Source organism: Ambystoma mexicanum, chromosome 6q (genome assembly GCF_040938575.1).
Source record: "Ambystoma mexicanum isolate Mex_15411 chromosome 6q, UKY_AmexF1_1, whole genome shotgun sequence".
NCBI classification, from domain to species: domain Eukaryota; kingdom Metazoa; phylum Chordata; class Amphibia; order Caudata; family Ambystomatidae; genus Ambystoma; species Ambystoma mexicanum.
Window position 1 is genome coordinate 148,872,279 of NC_090937.1, and position 18,636 is coordinate 148,890,914.

Genomic DNA, 18,636 nt, shown 5'->3' on the forward strand with positions numbered 1-18,636 from the left:
GGCAGAGGACGGACTGAGGAGGATATGGGTGGAAGGAGAGATGGAGTTGAGGTTTGAGAGCAGGTAATCACGGGTGTTCAGGAGAGCAGTTTCCATGCCTGTGGCTGCACTGAATCCAGACTTGTGGTCGTGGAGGCAGCCAACAGATACAGTGTGATGGATTAGTTGGGAGATGCGCAATTTCTCTAAGCGCTGGCACAACAAGGGGGTAGTGGAGATAGGGCTATAGTTGGGCAGGAAGAGTCCGCCAATGGCTTTTTTGGAGGGGATGCACAAGGGAGTGCTTGAGGGGTGAAGGGAAGGAGCCAATGGCAAAAGAGTGGTTAGAGAACTCAGCCAAGGAGGCAGCAAGAGAGGCAATGTTGTCCCTGATAGTTCGAGAGGCTTTCATAGAGCAGACTGTCTTGGTGACTTCATCCGGTGCTATGTGTGAGAAGGAGAAGAATAGGGTGGAGTGAGGGGGGGCAGGGGCGGCCTGCAATTAGGTGGGGAGGGAGGGGCATAGAGGAGAGAGAGGACAGGATGTCCTGAGTTTTGGATGTGAAATGTGAAATGGGAGGTCAACACCGTGCAGTGGGCCTGGGGAGACTGAGGTAGGATTGGCAAGTTCCTTGTAGATTTTGAAAAGCTCAGCTGTGTTGTTTGTGGTCCCAGAGATGCAGGCTTTGATATGGGCCTGTTTCCTGGAGTGGATGGAGTGTCTGTATTGCCTATGGAGCAGGCGACAGGCCAGTTTTTTAGAGGATGTGCTAGAAGCCAACCACTTCCGTTCCACAACTTTTCTGTTTCAGCGTGGCTAAGTCAGAATCATACCAACTATTGCACTTGGAAGCAGGCTTTAGGAGGATCCTCGTGGCAGGGACAAGGATGTCAAGGGTGTTGGAGATGGAGAGGTGAAGATTAGTAAGAGCTGAGTCAGTGTGAGAATGAATAGTAGGAGTGGGGGAATTAAAGGAGGTGGCAAAAGCAACTACTGACTCTTGCTTCATCGGTTGAATGAAGGACACTGGCAGTGCATGTAGAGGCTTAGCTGGGGAGCCCAGGAGCTCCAAATGGGAGAAGAGGAGAGAATTATCAGACTAGGAGAGAGGAGTATTGAGAGCGTTAGAGAAGGAGATACCAGCTGAGATGAGCGCATCCAAGGTGAGCCTGGCTGAGTGGGTTGGCCCAGAGGGGAGAATGGTGAGGGAAAGATAGGTGCAGAGATGAAATCCGCCATCATCACAGCCAAAGTGAATTCCTTCAACTCCAGGATAGCCAACGCGATATCTGGGTCCAAAGAAATCTTTGCCAACTTTAGAGAGCTAGAGACCCCTACATCCACTGCCAACCCCATAAACAAAGACAAAGAATGGCGCAATGGCATTCAAGAAGCCATGCTCAACACACTGAACACCCTCCAAGACAAAATCATCAGCCACCAAAAAGCCCTAACGCTACAACTCTCCAATCTTCAACAGAACTCCCACACTGAAATTCCAGCCTTCTCATTCCAAGAGATGACAGAGGGGGAAGTCCTTACCCTACTAAACTCAATCAAGCCTTCCAACTGTAAGGGGGACTCATGCCCTGCCCAGCTCATCAAGGACAGCGCCACAACTCTAGCACCGTTCTTCACTGCCTTCATCAACGCCTCGTTCCTATCAAACCAAGTGCCCTCCTGCGTCAAAGAAGCCTGGGTGCGCCCACTGCTGAAGAAACCCACACTCGATCCTAAATCACCTACAAACTAAGGCCCATCACGACGGTCCCCTTCCTACTGAAGATTCTGGATAAAGCAGCATACACCCAAGTCCAAAAATACCTAGAAATGCATCATCTGCTTGGCCTCCGACAGTCGGGCTTTCGACCTAACCACGGCACAGAAACCGCATTATTGGACCTCAAAAACCAACTTGATGACCTCATGGATGTGGGCAAACCGGCCCTCCTTCTACTCCTCGACGTCTCAGCGGCATTTGATCTGGTGGACCATGAGACCATTTGCCACCACCTTTCAACGGCTGGCAATTTCTCTCCAAATGCCACCGCGTGGTTTGCATCCTTTCTCAGTGGGAGAGCAATGAAAGTCTTTTCAGACCAAGCCTGCGCACACCAACATCTAATCAAGTGTGGGGTTCCTCAAGGGTCCTACATCTCACCCACCCTGTACAACCTCTTCACGAGATCCCTATTCAAATACCTTGATCTGATGGGTATTTCATACACTAACTATGCCGATGATACACAGGTCCTCATTCCCTTGTCAGGTGACTACGAAGCAGAACAAAAAACCGTCCACTCCATTTACACCACTATCCAGACCTGGATAGCCAAAAACTGGCACTGCCTCAACAGCGAAAAGACCGAACTTCTTAACATCGGCTCTCCATCCACAATCAAAAAAATGGGTCCCCAATACGACTCCTTACTCATAGACAGCTCTCATATTCCTGTATCCCAGTCAGTCCAAACACTGGGAGTTTACCTGGATTCTAACCTCACCATGACAGGTGAATGCTATTTCATCAGCAGCAGCCTACCACTCAAAACTTATCACTACTGCCAGGCCATTCCTAATGCAACAAAACTCCCTCACCATTGCTAGAGCAATCATAGGATCTCGCTGAGACTACTGCAACATACTCCTACTAGGCACATCAGCAAAGAACATCAAGAAACTTCAAACAGTGCAGAACAATGCCCTCCAGACCGGTTAGATCTGGGCTTGGAGAGGATCTTTTAGTCCTCAAGAAGGCAAGTGTCAAAATCAGTGACAGAACTGGCATTGAACTGCAGCTCAGTAGAGAGAGAGCGTCAAGGTCAAAGTCTTCAAGGAGGTGACCGATGTCAGAGGAGTGTTTGACAGAAGAGGGAGAATTGAAGATAGCTAGGTGAAGCTGGTTGCCAACTTCATAGGTTTTCCTGGGCATGGTACAGGGATGAGGTACGGCCGTGGGGGCAAAGAGGCAGAGGCAGCTGGAGGAATGGCAAGAGAAAGGAGGGGGTTAATGAGAGATGGGAGATGCCTGTCAAGAACGAGGAGGTTGGGCTGAGAGCCATGGGCCATGAGAGTGCCATTCTGGTAGACATGTATGCTGCACCTAGATGAATGAAAGTGTGCCACGATAGCTTCCCATCTGGTTCCACCATGAATGTGCCAGGAAGTAAAAGGGGAGAGGATATAGACCATATGGAGAGACCATAGGTCAAAATAGGGGACAGTAAAGAGGATGTCAGTAATAGTATGCCTGGAGGCAGCATTGACATAGGCGTCAGCAATGAGCAATCCTGGGTTGGAGACCAGGAGTGCTTTCTTACATGTTTTCCTTCCAGACTTTGAGAGAGGGGTAGAAACGGTAATAGAATAACAATTAGAGTAGTTAGGAGCGATAGAGAGCCCCATAGTTGCCGAGGGTGAGGAGGTGGAGAGCAGATGGAGTGACTGCACAATGCAAGTCAGGTGAAAAGGAGTCAGAAGCAACAATGGAACAGTAAGTCAAAGATAATGAGGGATAGGGCATAGGTTACAAATGCAGCAGGGAGCACAAGCAATTCACAAATATGGAGTGGCACATAAAGAATGCCATCACTTCCAAGCACATGGCTGTGCCATTCAAAACAAATTCTGTGGCAACCGTTTATTAGTCTGTCTTTACATTTTAGAAAAAGAAACCCAAGACTTGGCCTCCTGTATGTTTTCGCCTCTTCCTCATGGTCGATGATGCCTGCAGAGGTTGTGAGTACAATGTATCCAAACTGCCGAGATGGCAACAGACTGTTCTGCTATTTCTCCAGATCCTTCACTTGCACGTCAAAACGTGGACTGATTACGCCACATGTGTTCAGTCTGCCAGTAAGGTTTGCAACAAAGTTTCCAGCTCTGTGATCATCAATGACTTTAAATTCTCCAATGTGCCCGCGCTTCATCATCACAGTTAAGAAGCGCGTGATTACTTTGAAGCACGGCCTGAACTTGACATTTTCCCCATTTTTCAGCATTGTTGATGCTTCTCAGAGCATCTGCAATTACTTTCATGTGCACCATGTTGCCGGTCCTGCAATATGGTGGAAAGGGCCCAGGTACTTGTAGCATTTTCCAGATGTTACCATCTTATGACAAGTGGCTATCGTGATTGCCAATGCTTGTTTCTTTTTTTTTCTTTTTTATGTGGCTATTCTGTATCCTATGAACTGCTAAATGCATATAATCTAATGTGATTTAAGCAAGGAAAACATGGCATACACTTTGAAAGGTGCAACCAATGATGTCAAATTGTGCGAGGCTAAACAGCCAATTAATCAAACAATAGAAAGATTGATGAAACATTGTGCTTGATAAAGTAATGGTTTATAGCCGCCATGTTTAACAGGGCCTGGCGTCCTGTGTGGTTCTTGCAGGCGCAGTTGTTAGTGTGAATTTTGCTGGTCATCATCCCTGAGAAAGAAATTCTGCAAAAGCAGTAGCAGGCTATTTGTTCACACAATGCATTTTACAGGAAGCAGGAGTCGAGTCCTCCTGTGCCCTGGTGCCTTCCGGAATACATTATCTGCAGGTGTTAACGTCCAGATTGCGGAATGTGCTGCGAAATGTTACTTGGGCCAAGTGCCAACACTCTTCCCTGCCTGCACATGTCAAGCTGCCTCGCAGTGTGCTGTAGAACAACGTACTGTGTTAGACTTACTTATCAGGTTAAACAGAGTGTCATCAGTAAATTCAGGAAAGTGCTGCAGGGCGAATGATGTGTGCCTGCGCTATTCAAAAGCGTTTTCCAATGGGGTTTTGCCATTAAGAAACGCTTTTGTGAATTAGGCCCTCTGTCCCCTACTGAGCAAGGGCACATTGGGCAAACTTTTTTTAAAAGATCGAATTGCAAAAAGCAATCTAACAAACCTGAAAAAGGCTGCTTAATCACAGATAAAAATAAAAATGAACTGGTGTTCTAAGATTAAAAAAAAACTACACCCTAGGAGGCTGAATGTTCTGCACAAACAGTTGTGGCCAGAAGATTTCATGAGCAGCAAATTGTTTGCTTAGCCATTCGACAATATGTACCCGAAAGGAGGTCTCATGTTTACAAAGGGGACCTGTGGGCAGAAGGAGGCTTGCGTTGAGAGGCCTCCTCAGCATACCTAGGCGTCTGACATACCTCAGTAGAGTGCCGGGACTGCCCTTCCCCCAAGTGGAAGCATAGGCCTGCATCGCGAGTCATGGGTTTTCAAGGCCCTGTTGTCTGCAATGCAGTTGTTACATTTTTATTCCAATTTCACTGGCAAAATTGCAAGAAAGGAAAAGAAACGTGGAGAGTTTCATGTGAGAAAATCATGAGTGAATTGCCCCCATACATTGAGAAAATCCTTTGCGATAAATTCTTATGGCCACTCAGAATAAATATGCCAACACAAATGTTACAATTATAATTGTATTTATATAACGCGCTTAATACTAAGCGTGGACACAGGATTCGAACCTGTGTTGATCTGCGTTGTTGCTTCCAAGGTTTGATCAACACCTGATCATTGCTGGGTAGGGTTATGCCTTCCTGAATTAAGACATGTGCTGGAAACAAGAGTCCTGGTTGTCTTTTCATTCACGTGTAGCATAAGAAGCAGATTCTTAGGCCCCATCAAGGATTGTGTGGTAAGTTTAAACAAATGCCATAATGAATGTGCGCAAATGGTAACCCACAATATTGTTAGTATGCACTACAGATAACGGTGGCCTTAGCTGTATTTCCATCCCTCTGCAAAGGCTGGTCCATAAACACCTAAAGAAAGTCGTGTAAATACTAATAATTTAAAAGGTTGTTTTTTTTTTTTTTTGTAATAAGTAGAGACTGGCACCAGTGCCACCCACTGCACATGTGAACGTTTCCCACGAATGCTAGTGCTGAACACTCCCAAGAAATAACACCCAGTGCCTTGGCATTCAGCTCCAAGCCCTCCAGCCAAAGCTTTGCTTTATTACCTGTCTCAGAGTCTTGTCCCAAATGTGCTCAGTTTATAACATCTTACCCGTTAACCTTTTAACTGCCATGGGTTTCCCCCCCCCCAGTGCCAAGGTCTTTTTTGGTGATTTTGGTATTTCGCCATTCAATGCCTTCTAACGTTTTCTGTTTCATTAACCCCTTAATTGCCAAGGACGAGGTACCTCGCCCTTGGCACTTAAGGTGACCTACATTAAATACAGTGTGCATTAAAACCTATACTGGTTGGGTAAACTTCCCACTTCCTCGAGGACACTTGTGAATGATGCCAAAAAGCTACTGTTCTCGATCCCATATGTGGCGGGCACAGCGATCTAAATGAGCGGGAACGGTCAGGAGCGGTGTTCCACTACTTTTATGTTTATCTGTTTACCATTCCTCAACTTTGTACGACCATAGTCACGATTCAATGCAGGGGATTTGACCATTCAGGTCGTTGTGCACGTGTAAAGTAGTAATAGGAGCCTTATTGAAATGCCCCCGCCGCAAAACCTTGTAATATGTTGCACTATGCATCCACCTCCCCTGCCGAGACCACAGTTCCACTACTTTGTCCGGTACATTTCTAGCACTGGGTGGGCAAGTTCATATTCAGTATATGATACCTTTAGGTTTGAAGAAATTGAGAGACTACCACCGAGCAGCTTAAGTGACTGTAAGCACAACATATGCACCACAAAAATTACACCCAGTAGGTCTTTCTGTTCTGCATAGTGAAGTGGTGTAGCCAGAGTGAAACAAACAACGTACACATATGTATTTACAAAACCATAACACATCATTTTAATGAGGGACACCTTAACGCCAAAATAAGGGAACATAATTGATAGGCAACCGCTACCCATTGACCATATGCATGCTAAGTGATTGAGTGCCCACAGTTTGACAACATCACACTTATGCTTGTTGATCTTCACCGGCTATTATGCCCCATTGACCCAGTTCAATGTTTTGCTGTCATTGTTGGGAGTGATTTAAAAAGAGTTAGGTAATTTGTTTCCCAGGTTGCTAATGTCATCCTCGCAGGGACCTCCACCAAAAACCTAAACAAACTTCAATCGACCAAAAAGAACGCACTCAGAGCAGTGTGGGGCCTCAAACCATCAGACCACATCTCCTTAATCTAAACACAAAGCACACTGGCTTCCTATCAGGGCATGCATCGAATTTAAAATCCTCTCCATCACTCATCGATGCCTGCACAACACGCCCCCATTGCCTTATCCACTGCATCACGGAAAAGTCCACTCCAAGTAACCTGCGTTCCCCCTCCTCCACCTCTCTAACCACCCCCAGATTCTCCAGAAAAAGCGCAGGAGGATATGACTTCCCCATCATCGTGCCTGCACTGTGGAACCCCCTCTACCAGAGATGAACCCTCCTACCTGACCTTCCGCAAATACATGAAAACGGCTCTCAACAGGTTTGCATGATTCTTTGTACCAGCTGTTAATAACTAGTGACTGCTGCTATGTAACCATCTGCCTGCCTATTGTACTCTGTCTTTGTAATTCCAACACTGTGATACTTCCGGGTCTTGGGCGCTATCAACAACTAAAATAAATAAATAAATAAATAAAGGAATGGGATAGATTGTAGTGTTGACAAAAGAGAGCAGTGCCCAACACGTGATTGTTTGGAGGCATGGATAGAGTACAATAGAGCCCACAGTCACTGGGTGAGTGAATTGTATATTATGGTATGGAAATGTTTATTTATATAGCGTCTATACACAGACAATTGTTTCAAAGCGCTCAAGGAGAGTGGGAACACAGGAAAAAACAACAGTCACTCAGAGCCCTTGAGTTTCTGAGACGATAACGTTGTGCACAGGCAGATTAAGTGAATATAATACATTTAACCGTTTGGATACAGCAAATAGACCTGACTGCAAGTCTGCATTTTTTTCAAGTGTACATTAAGGGGTGAAAATAGGAAGGGAGAACAGACAGAACAATCTTCAGTCCAGGCTGTATACAGATTGTATAAGTGTGGTAAGGGCAAGGGAGGGGCAGGGGACCAAGTACACCCAGTCGGTAGAGACTGGTGAAGTGCTGAGAGAAAAGCTCTCAGGTTTTATTACAAGTGCAGTGGAGGTGGGGGTCCCTAAGGCAAGGGTGGAGGGACTGGCAGGGATGCCTGGGATCTGTGAGACTCTGAGGTACACCAGGCGGCCAATCAGTAAGCTGTGTGGAAAGGAGGGAGAGAGGGGAAGAGCAGAGAGTTGGGTAGGTAGGGTAGGGTGTACACATAGTAGCTAACAGATAAGCCCAAGAGATGTTCATTCTACTTAAATGGTATGTTCAAATATACATAAACATGCTCTTCATGAGGTGACCAAGGGAAACTCAGTAAATACAGCACTGATTAATATCAGGCATATTACAGTTCTTCACACACTTCATTCATAGTAGGTGGGAGGGAGCCCAGTTATTTTGCAGCCAAATCACCTTCCTGGGTGAATAGCAACGCTCTCATTCCAAAGGAGATACGAATTGGTAAAGGTCCTCTTTTACCCCATAGAGCTTTGTTTTTTGGCAGTTGCCAATAGGGTCTGAAATTCAGCCCAATTTTCACCACTTGCCGAATGGCATTGTCTATGGTAAAGCCCAGAAAACACTTGTGTTTCGGCCTTATTGCTTTTATTTGATGTTGGTTAAATCTTGCACTGAAAATGTTTTATTTATATTAAACTTTTATTTGTCTGTCATTTTATTTGTTTATTCATGTTGCATTGCTCTGCTGTTCTCATACTTAACTGAATTGCTTAAAAAGGCACCCCAAAAGCTTTATCGGTTAATGTTGCAATATAAATTGATCGATTTATATATAACATGTGCATCTCTCACAACAATATCTTCTATAGGCCATGGAAAACCACACCTGATTTGTAGCTAGTGTACATGACAAACAGAAATATTTGTACTATATTTGATCAAAAATAGAAGAAGGGAACGGGAACTCACCCCAGTTGCAATTGAGAGCCGAGACATACACATTGCAAACACATTTCGTGATCATATATCTAGCCCATAGCACACCAAGCTATAACATATCACCCAATTTGGCATTGCAGGGCACACATACTAGTGGCCGGGTTGGAGATATGTCAGAAACAAATCCTGATCCAAATGGTGTTAACACTGGCTGTGCTTGTTGTCCTTTTAGAACCCGATTCATGTAGGCCTGCTCTATTGCCTCTGGGTAATGCCAGCATCCTGTGCTCACACCCTCCAGAATGCCAACCTGCGGGTTCATGTTTGGCAGATTGCCAATTTCTGCTAGTCTTCTGCTCATATCCCTCTACGGGTGTCCCTCCTACATTTGCCTCTAACTCTCTGATTAGCTATCCAGAGTAGCTCCAATGCAACCCCTCTCACTACTTTCTCTACACCTTTCTTTTCTCACTTGTTCCTGGTGTCATTGTCACCTGTATATCCTCATGTCCATATATTTGCCAAACTGCATCAGAGCTTCCACAAGCACCTGTTTGTCCACCAAACACTCAGCCTTGTCTTGTATGTTTCACCTCTTTTCTATCTTATCTCTCTTCTCTTTGACCCTTAGCTTACCTCTCTATTGCCTCTCCCCCGTGCTCTATTTCAAATATCATCTCTTCTCTCACACCATTCCCTCTGTCACCCTATTCTGTCCCCAATTCATCTTGAAATTGTTGCTATAAGTATCTTTCTAACAAAGTCCACCTCTCGCTTTTTTTTGTGCCACCCATCTAATTTTGTGTGTTCTTTACCCCACTTTTCTTTCTAACTTTTAGTTCTATCTCTCGGTACCTCTTTCTTTTACATCCTCCTCCTTTCTTTGTTTTTTTCTTTCGCGGGTTTCCTTTCTTTCTTGCTTTCTTTCTTCGTGTGCTCATTCTCTGATTTTACATCTTCCACCTTTGTCATGCACCATTCTTTCTCCTTGTTTCCAATATCACTCTTTTTTATTTAACTTTTTTTCCTCAGTAGTTTCCCTTCATTTTCCTTTCCACGTCCCTCATATGTTTCTTTTCTACCCATTTCTATTGTGTTCCTCCTCCTCCCAATGACTACCTCATTTTCTTTCTTTCACCCACTTTCTTTTAAACTTTAGGACAGAGATTACTTTTTCAATCATTCCTTTCTTTCTTTTGTATTTCACTTTTCCTATGTTCTTTCTTTCATCCGTTTATAATGTACATATATTTTAAATCCCATTTTCACCTGCATCACTTTCTTTGGTACTCACTCCATTATCTGCTGGCTCTCCTCCTCCAGCACTCCCACACCCGTCTATGCCTTTCTTGCTTATTAGTTGTTGCTATAAGAGGCACATCAGTCCCCCCTATAATGCCAAAACCATTGAAACAGAAATAAAGAGAAGAGATGGGAGGAAAGAAGGAAACATAGCCTGTGGGTGCTGTGTGTTTTTCAATGTATTGGCTGCCACTCTCTGCCCAAAACTCACCATCGTGAGACCTCTCTTAGCTTGTTCCACTGTACAGTAATATCTTTACTTAAACTGTGGGCCTTAATAGGGTGCTCCTGGTGTCATAAAATAACCTACCTGCTTTCAGCCACTTGATTTTTAAGAAATGATGTATCTTCCATTGTTTTAAACCAGCATTGTCTAAGCCATTCTCTTTCTCTTTTATAGGAAATAGATATTTGTTAGGTACTGTGATCAATCACACACGGCCTAACATCATTTGCCAACTGTTGTCAGTCTTTGTTCATGTAGTACCATTACGGCAGTGCCTCAAAATGCCTATCCCAGGCCCACATAAAAGTAAAAACGTTTGGCATTGAAAATACTTATTTTTTGCATATTTCATTTACCGTGCATCACATATCCCTTTCATTTTTTTTTGGCTGTATTTATTTGTTTCTGTCTTTCATTTTTATTTGACTTCCTACCTCCATTTTTCTCCAGCTCCCTTCTCTTTCTCACCCATGTTTTTTGTTGCTTTGTCTTTAAGATTATAGCCTTATAAAAGGGTTCGTTTTTAGTGGCATAATGACCTGCCACCACCTCGGCCATAATTTGGGGAAGATTCATTATCCCGGATGATACTGACCCTTTCCGAGATCTATAAGGCTATTAGCACATAGTTGTAATAGCAATATTTGTTTTGGAACTTCAGTGGTGCAGTACAAAACGTTAAAAGTGCAACTGAAGTAAAAAGGAAACTGTTAGTAAATCAAAAGTGGGTGTATTTTGTAGTGTTTAAATAACAAGATTGTCTTCATAAATTAAGTATTTTAATTTCAAACCTGGTTAATCTGGAAAAGGTTTAACATGAGCATGCATTAGGTGCAACATACAAGCAAATGATTTCTCTTAAAGAAAGTGAAAGCATTTTCCCATGTTTTAGCTTGTTGTGTTAACTTGAATGTTGCAGTGAAATACATACTCTAAGAGCAGGAGTGAATTTTAAATAAATATGTTGCCCAGAAATTGCAATGTTGCTTTACTATGTGCCTTTGAAGAATGTTCAGAATGTCATCAATACCAGTAGTTATTGACTGCACTCTGAACATTTTGATTGGCTGAGACGAGGTCAATAACGATCTCCATGTGTTAATATAGCGTTACCACCCGCAAGGGCCTATAACAAGGGCATCAGGATGTTACCCCCCCGTTCCAGCCCTTGGAACGAGGTGCTAACGCTATTACATATTGGCTACGTCCCACCCCCCCCCCCCCCACCTGGTACTAATACTTCTTTCTGCCCCTTTTGCCTTGCTCTTTGACTCATCCCCCCACACTAGACAATGTCATATCAGTTTACAAGTGTTATTTACACCCTTCATTACAGAAGACTTTGATGGGGCTTGCTTTGTCAAAAGATAGAAGGCCATGACAATACCATACAAAACAATGTGAGATACTGGAGCTGTATGGCAGGTTAATCTATATTTTACAAATAAAGTATAGGATTCAAAATATCCTTTCAAGTAGTCATCGTTTCTGTTTTCTATGTATTTTAAATGCATGGTGCCTTATGCACTGTGCCTCCTTTGTATGGATAGGCACATTGCGTTGCGCTCTCTTTGTTAATTATGGTAGAAATAGCAGAGCAATTGAAAGGTCAGTGGGATTAAAAACAGGTATTATCTATAACATGATTATGAATGATTTACAGAGCACTCGATGAAAGACTTCTCCAGTGTCCAAGCATTGAAACACCCATTGTGCAATGCATTGTCCTGTTCCCAAGGTCAGCACGTTGCCCATGAGCTATCCTCCAAGAATTGGTAAGCCTGCTGTACTCTGATGGCCGGCACACCTGTATGCAATGATTTACTAGAACGTGCTAGACAGCTCGTGACTGAAGCCACCCTAAATATTTATAAATCGCCTCAGAAGAAAATCAGCATTCAGAAAAGCGTGAGAGAGTGTGGTAAGACAAAAAAAGAAATGGAAATCTCCAACTTAGCCCTGCAAGTCAAGGCCAGTACCTTCTCCTTCTGGTGACAAGGCCGCATGCCATCACAGATTCTGTTCCGCACCTCCTCCAGTCTATGCTGGTGTCTCCCAGCATAAGTGGTGATACCCTATGGGGTCTACCATCTCTCTATGACCTCCCTCAAAGACTTCCAGGCAGCTGCTGATGTGCCACGGTCAGTCATTGCCCTGCATCACCACCGTTCTGCCATTAGCTGCATTGTCTGCGTGTGGACCGCACTGACGTGCACACAGTCAGGGTACACCGGGCTACTCTTCCTCCAGGATCCCCTGGAGAGGGGTGTGTGTGTGTTAGGATAAAAGTCAAAGGGCCTCATTACGACCCAGGCGGTAAGTTACCGCCTGGGCCGTGACTTTACCACCATGGCCTAAACTGTGTTTACGCCATGGTGGTTGGCGGACTTACCGCCCCATTCCGAGGTTGGCGGGGCGGTAAGTCCCCAATCCCCATTTACCCTTCCCCATTCCCATTTTTGCCCCATAGGGCATAATGGGAGTGGGGAAGGCGTTAATTACGCCACCGTAATTTACGGTGGCGTAATTAACTCCATGGTCCCTTAGCGCCATGGATTTTAACACCTGCCAAAAGCAGGTGTTAAGTTCGCCATGGCGCTAAGGGACCTCGTACTCAGGCGGTAAGGGTCGGCGCTGTTTACGCCGCCGTAAAACCCTTACCGCCTGAGTCGTAATGAGGCCCAGAGTAATTACAGTATCAGATTCTTCAACTGATACCTCATGCCCTGCATATAACACCTAGAAATGGCTAGATCAAGAACACACCAGAAGTCAGAAAGAAATGGCTTCATCTCTGATTGCCATGAAACAGAAGGCACGGTTTTGAGGAGAGAACAGACTACTTGGTTGCGCACAGACCTGGTATTGCAAGAAATTCTTGCCTTCTATAGTTCTTAGTAGGCTGCACATTAGCAAAGCAGAGTACTTTTAGTTTACATATCCTGAAGGGAAATTGGAAGCTGCATGAGAGCGGCTAGACCGGCCAACTCAAGGAATTGCTCATCAGTGCACAATGTTTTGATCAGATTGAACGGATTTCTAGATTAGAGCAAAGGTTCAATCTGGACTGTATTTTTGGTAATATGATCTGAGCAATTCCTAGCATATATGTACTTACATGTCTTGGTGTGTGACATGCATGTTGGATTGATTCTTCTGAAATGGGATTGCTCATTAGCTTTCTGTTTAGACCATTTTTGTTAGACTTTAAATGCTATGTTTCTACAGCGTTCCTTTTGCATTCCACAATGCCACCTCATCCTCCACAGAAGCTGCACAATAGCACAGATGTGTATGGTCTGTTTTTAATCCTGGCAGCAAGAGAGAGGACAGGCAAGGGGAGAGAGGGGCACACAAGCACAAGAAAGGATATATGAGAGGGTAGGATAAGACAGGAGAGGAGGGGAGGGGAGAGAAACGGATAGGAGGGGTTAGAATGGGAAGCGTACCGGGAGGGGAGAGGAGGGGCGAGAACAGAGTTAGGGCCATAGTATTCACATTTACTACACAGACGGTGGGTATTGTATTGCACTTAGATCGTATGTGAGATTAAGTATGGCTCTTTGGAATCACGGGGGGGGGTGGGGGTAAATAATGTAGAAAACATCGCTAACCCATATATTCCTCTTGCACTCCTCAACTTCAGAATTTAACCAAAGGCTGGCCTCACTCTCACACACATATGCTTTCACACATAACTCAAACACTTTTGCACAACACCTCTGCCATAAGAATGCAGCTACCTTTCATGACGACAAATTTGAACTGTAGCTACACACATAACTGTCTATCCTCTTACACACACCCTCCTGCTTAGCTCCTGGTATACCTCTTTCCACCCATCCAGATGCCATTCATACATGTGTGACTAGCAGGGTATTGGCCACCCTCTTATAGCTTTAATGGCTGAAATGCATACACGCATAATAGCACGTCCCAATTTGTGCATACTTTGGACCCTCCAAGGGCGTTCAACCACCAGTGCATTGGGACCATAATTATGGTGGACACAAATTTCACTTTAATATTAATATTAAAATAGTTTCTACTGCATCCAGTTGCTGACAGGTTTTTGTACATCTCCTGAATGCTTTGAAGAACATTTTAGTGCCGATTTGTGTCAATCCCTCATGCACCAGCCTTCCACTCCCTGATATGCAATCCTATGAAAACTCCTCTTTTCACCTTGCTAATCTCTGCTTGCCTTTACCTTACTCCTCTTCACCCTTCTTGATATGATAGGTTATTTATAACGCGCTTAATATCTAGAGGTTTCTAAGCACGGACCGAGGGATCGAACCTGTGTTGCTCTGTGTCGTCGTGCTTCGAAGGCGAGCACGTTGCTCCTGAGCTATCCTCACGAGACTTCCCTGCCCCTTCTTTCTTTTACTCCACCAAATCCCCTCATTGTCTCTCCCCTCGTAGACCTTCTTTGCAATCCCTATACCAAAGCCAAAATGAGTGGCTTTTCCAATGCACATTTAGTCAATAAATCGCACATGTTAAGTTGGTCACTGTTTTATGCACTCACAATTTCGACAGCAGTGGACTGGTTTGTTCAGTTTTACAGTTTTGGTAATGTAAGGAATCAATCTCTACTCTAGCAAACATAATAAGAGTTTGGCATAACTTTAATTGTTTAACCTGTGAACAGGATGCAGCATATCTTCCGGGCACCCATGCCCCAGTGATGCCCCCACGCACATTATGTTGTAGTCTAAAGGTTTATTTTCACTTTACTCATAAGTGAACATGACCATATATATGCTGTTATGGAAACATTAGGTAAAACAAATATTAGACACTTTTAGATGACAAATTAGCACAACAGAGATTCTATATCGTCCAAGGACAATGCAGTAAACGTCAATGGGCATGATTTACGAAAGCCTTTTGCAACTGCGCAATCCCAAGGAAAACCACTTTATAAATCAGGCCCAGTGTATTAAAACATTAGACATTCACCAGTGTTATTCGACAAAGTACAATTTCAAATGCAAGGTCGGCAAAACACTGCGAGTTAAAATTTGAGAAGGTGACAAACTTGATGAAACTAACCATTCTCACACATAGCAATAGATGTGATGAAATGCTAAATTTGAAAAGAAAAGGAGACCACTTGTGCAAAAGCTTGCTCCCAGGTTATGTGACTGTAGCCAGATGTTGATAGTTGCAGCTTCACGCCATTGAGCTGTGCACCCTGTCGGATGCTCAGCAGGTGCAAATGGTCCTACAGGAGAGCCCAGCCTAAGGGACTACAGCGGGGAACACAATCAACAAAGGAATGAGAAGCACCAGGAAGAACGCATGTGCACCTCTAGGCACCCGGCCTGATATGGCACCCTGGATGGAAGCTCAAGTTGGACGGCCCTGGGTGGACCCTGTGACCAGCCAGCAAAAGAAAAGAAAAAACATGACCACCTGACTTCGCTTTTATCCTGATGGTAGAGGGAAGCCCGATGTATACTTCAAGTGCCAGGGAAAACTGACCTCCTGCCTTCCACACGCGACGGCCCTTTTGTATATTCCTTGTTTAAAATTGATCAGTGCACTATTTGGGTGTTGTTTTAAAGAGGTGTTCCTCAAACAAGAACTGCATGCACAGCACACCAGAGATTGCACAATATGGCGGGCCGTAATGACCCAGTAATTGCCCATTTGCCGGTGCTGGAAAAAATCGCAAGTTTGGCGGCATCCTGCCGGTTTTACCGGCAAGGCTACCGCCAAACTTGTAATGAGGCCCACTGCATTTGTTGTGTTATTTGCCTTTTATACTGCACACATCACCACCACAGCGTCATTGAAGCGACGTGCCTTGACGGTGTAGAGGCAAATTGCGATTTGTCAAGATATAAAGATACTAATCAATTGTAAAATGTTTAATTAACTTTGCAACAGGTGCATCCAAAATAGTCATATCATTAAAAGATTCTACGAAAAATAATAGCATTATCAGACAGAAGTTTTCTCACAGTATCTGTAGTCCTGTGGTGTTAAAATGGATTGGAGTTCTCATCTTTTTGTCCATTTCCCAACTACATTATACCTAATTCCTGGGCTGCTCATTCTTATGTTGGTAGTTTCGTTCATAAAGCTTCATGCTTCCTTTTCAATAATAGAAAATGTGCACAAATGCATGCAAAAGTCATTTTCAGGACTAGGTCTGCCACTTGCCCCTAATGGCAAGAGGAACTCTGAAGTAATGTGGACATATAACCCACAGCCAGGCACTTCAGCAAAGCCATTACCCCCCGCTATCTGCATTGTCTTTCCATGTACGAGAATAGGTTTGCTAATTCGAGAGAAACACCCTCCTTTGATACATGTCTTTGTCTGACTGTTTGGCTAGGATTTGCCGCTAAGCGCAGCGCTTTCAAAGAGTCTGCAAGTCTTCACTTGCAAAGCCCTTAAGCAGAGCATATGCACACTTGTTTTTGGCTCAATGCACCACTGCACATTAATTATAAAATGACTTTCCTCTTGCGTGCCTCTCTGCATAGTTAGCACAGCAGGGAAGAGCCGCGCGATAAATGGAAGAAGTGCGGGGTTTAGAAGAAGACGCATGGAAAATCCCATTGAAAAATGCTTTGTAAATCAGGCCTACAGCGGTAGCTAACACTGGCATGGCTCTCAACCATTTGTGTCGCGAAAGCGGGTGAAAACATCCGATTTTATTTTTGGCGGGTGAGAGCCCATTGAAATGAACGGGCGTGCAGGAGGCTCTTAACAAGGCGGGTGACACACGCCAAAAGGGTGTGAGTTGAGAGCTATGCACCGGGTGTACGGTTCGATTAACCACAATGTTAATACGTCTCATTGCATTGCTCCTTCAAGTGGTGACTGGAAGATGGGCAGAGCCAAGGGGACAGGAGCAAGACGGGTTGATGGATGCACAACATACCGTTCCTGTAAAGGTTTAAAAAAATCATGGAAGGGTCAGAAATGACCCTTGGATTCCACAACTCCAACAAACCTTCCTTTCCACTTTAACATGCAGCTCATTCGTGAATCATGAGACACCTTTAAGATATGCGAAGACGCCACCTTCCACCTTCTGATTTGTGTAATCTCTGGTGTGCTGTGCACACAGGAGGAGACTGAGATGTGAGAGTGTGAGCACCTAATGTGCCTTTTGCGTATCGGGTGGGTCTTGTTTGCCGGCACAAGTGATGGCAAATTGCTAGCGGATCTGAGGCGTGGCCAGCATCGTCTTGCAAGTGGGGACTAAAGGTAATGTAGTTGGGCCCACCACAGTGACATTAACGCTGCAAATGCCCACACAGCGCTGCTGAGTGGGCATTTAGGGATTTTGGGTGGGTCTTGCCTGCTCAAGCCCTACCCTGTCTACGCCTCTCCAACGGATATTACACTCCATTGTGGCTCCAATGCACGGGATTAGGGGCAATGCCCCCTTTTTTGTGCACTAGCTGAAAGATGTGCATTTTGAATAAAAACAAACTTGTATCTTTTCTCTAGCGCTGTGATCCAGCATACCCCTCTGTTCCAATGTGTCAGGCAGTGGCAGTGTTTCTCATTGTATTAATACGCACGGGTGGTGGAGTGCCGGAACAACCTGGTACAGCTACGGCCAGTGTGTGCAGGGGGGCATCCCTCCCCAAGCAGGCTTTCTATCTATTTCTGCATAGAGCACGAGGGGCTCCACTCAGAAGATGTTGCCTATAACTTTGGAGTCTGGTGGGTCACAGGAAAACTGGCTATGTAGCCTCTGATTATATATCGAGACAGCATAAGTTGTGACAGAGAATATGACTGACAGCAGCCTTCAGCCAATCTGAGGCAAGCGGCTGCTGTCAGTCATGCACACATTAAAAAATCCATTGGCTGTTACTTGGAGCCAATGGAATTTGATTGCACTTTGCATGGGTGGGGCTGGCACGCGCAGCTGGACTGAGCCTTGCAAGTCAACATACTCCATGTACGGCAAGACGAGGATGACTCACTCGAGGCAACACCCACCTGGCCGCCGAGATATTCATCCAGCTGACCTGATTGAGCCTCACTCAACTATTGAGGAGAAACTTACCCCGGATTGGCTGCTCTCAGACCATGAGCAAGGTGTTGAGGTAGGCTGGCTCCCTCAGGGCTCACTCAGTGGTCGGTGAAGTGTAATGCCGATTCTATGTTGATATACCTCTCGGCTATGCACGTTAAGTTTGCTTTTGTTTTACTTGGAATCCTTTGACTT

At 44.7% G+C, this 18,636-nt stretch overlaps 1 protein-coding gene and 1 pseudogene across 1 annotated transcript in view; both read right to left on the reverse strand.

Annotated features, from left to right (window-relative positions):
• Positions 1–18,636, reverse strand: part of CCSER1 (coiled-coil serine rich protein 1) — a 2,886,772-nt gene that overhangs the window by 2,624,959 nt on the left and 243,177 nt on the right. The gene's annotated exons all lie outside the window — the stretch shown is intronic.
• Positions 3,642–4,027, reverse strand: LOC138515822 (small ribosomal subunit protein uS8-like; annotated as a pseudogene).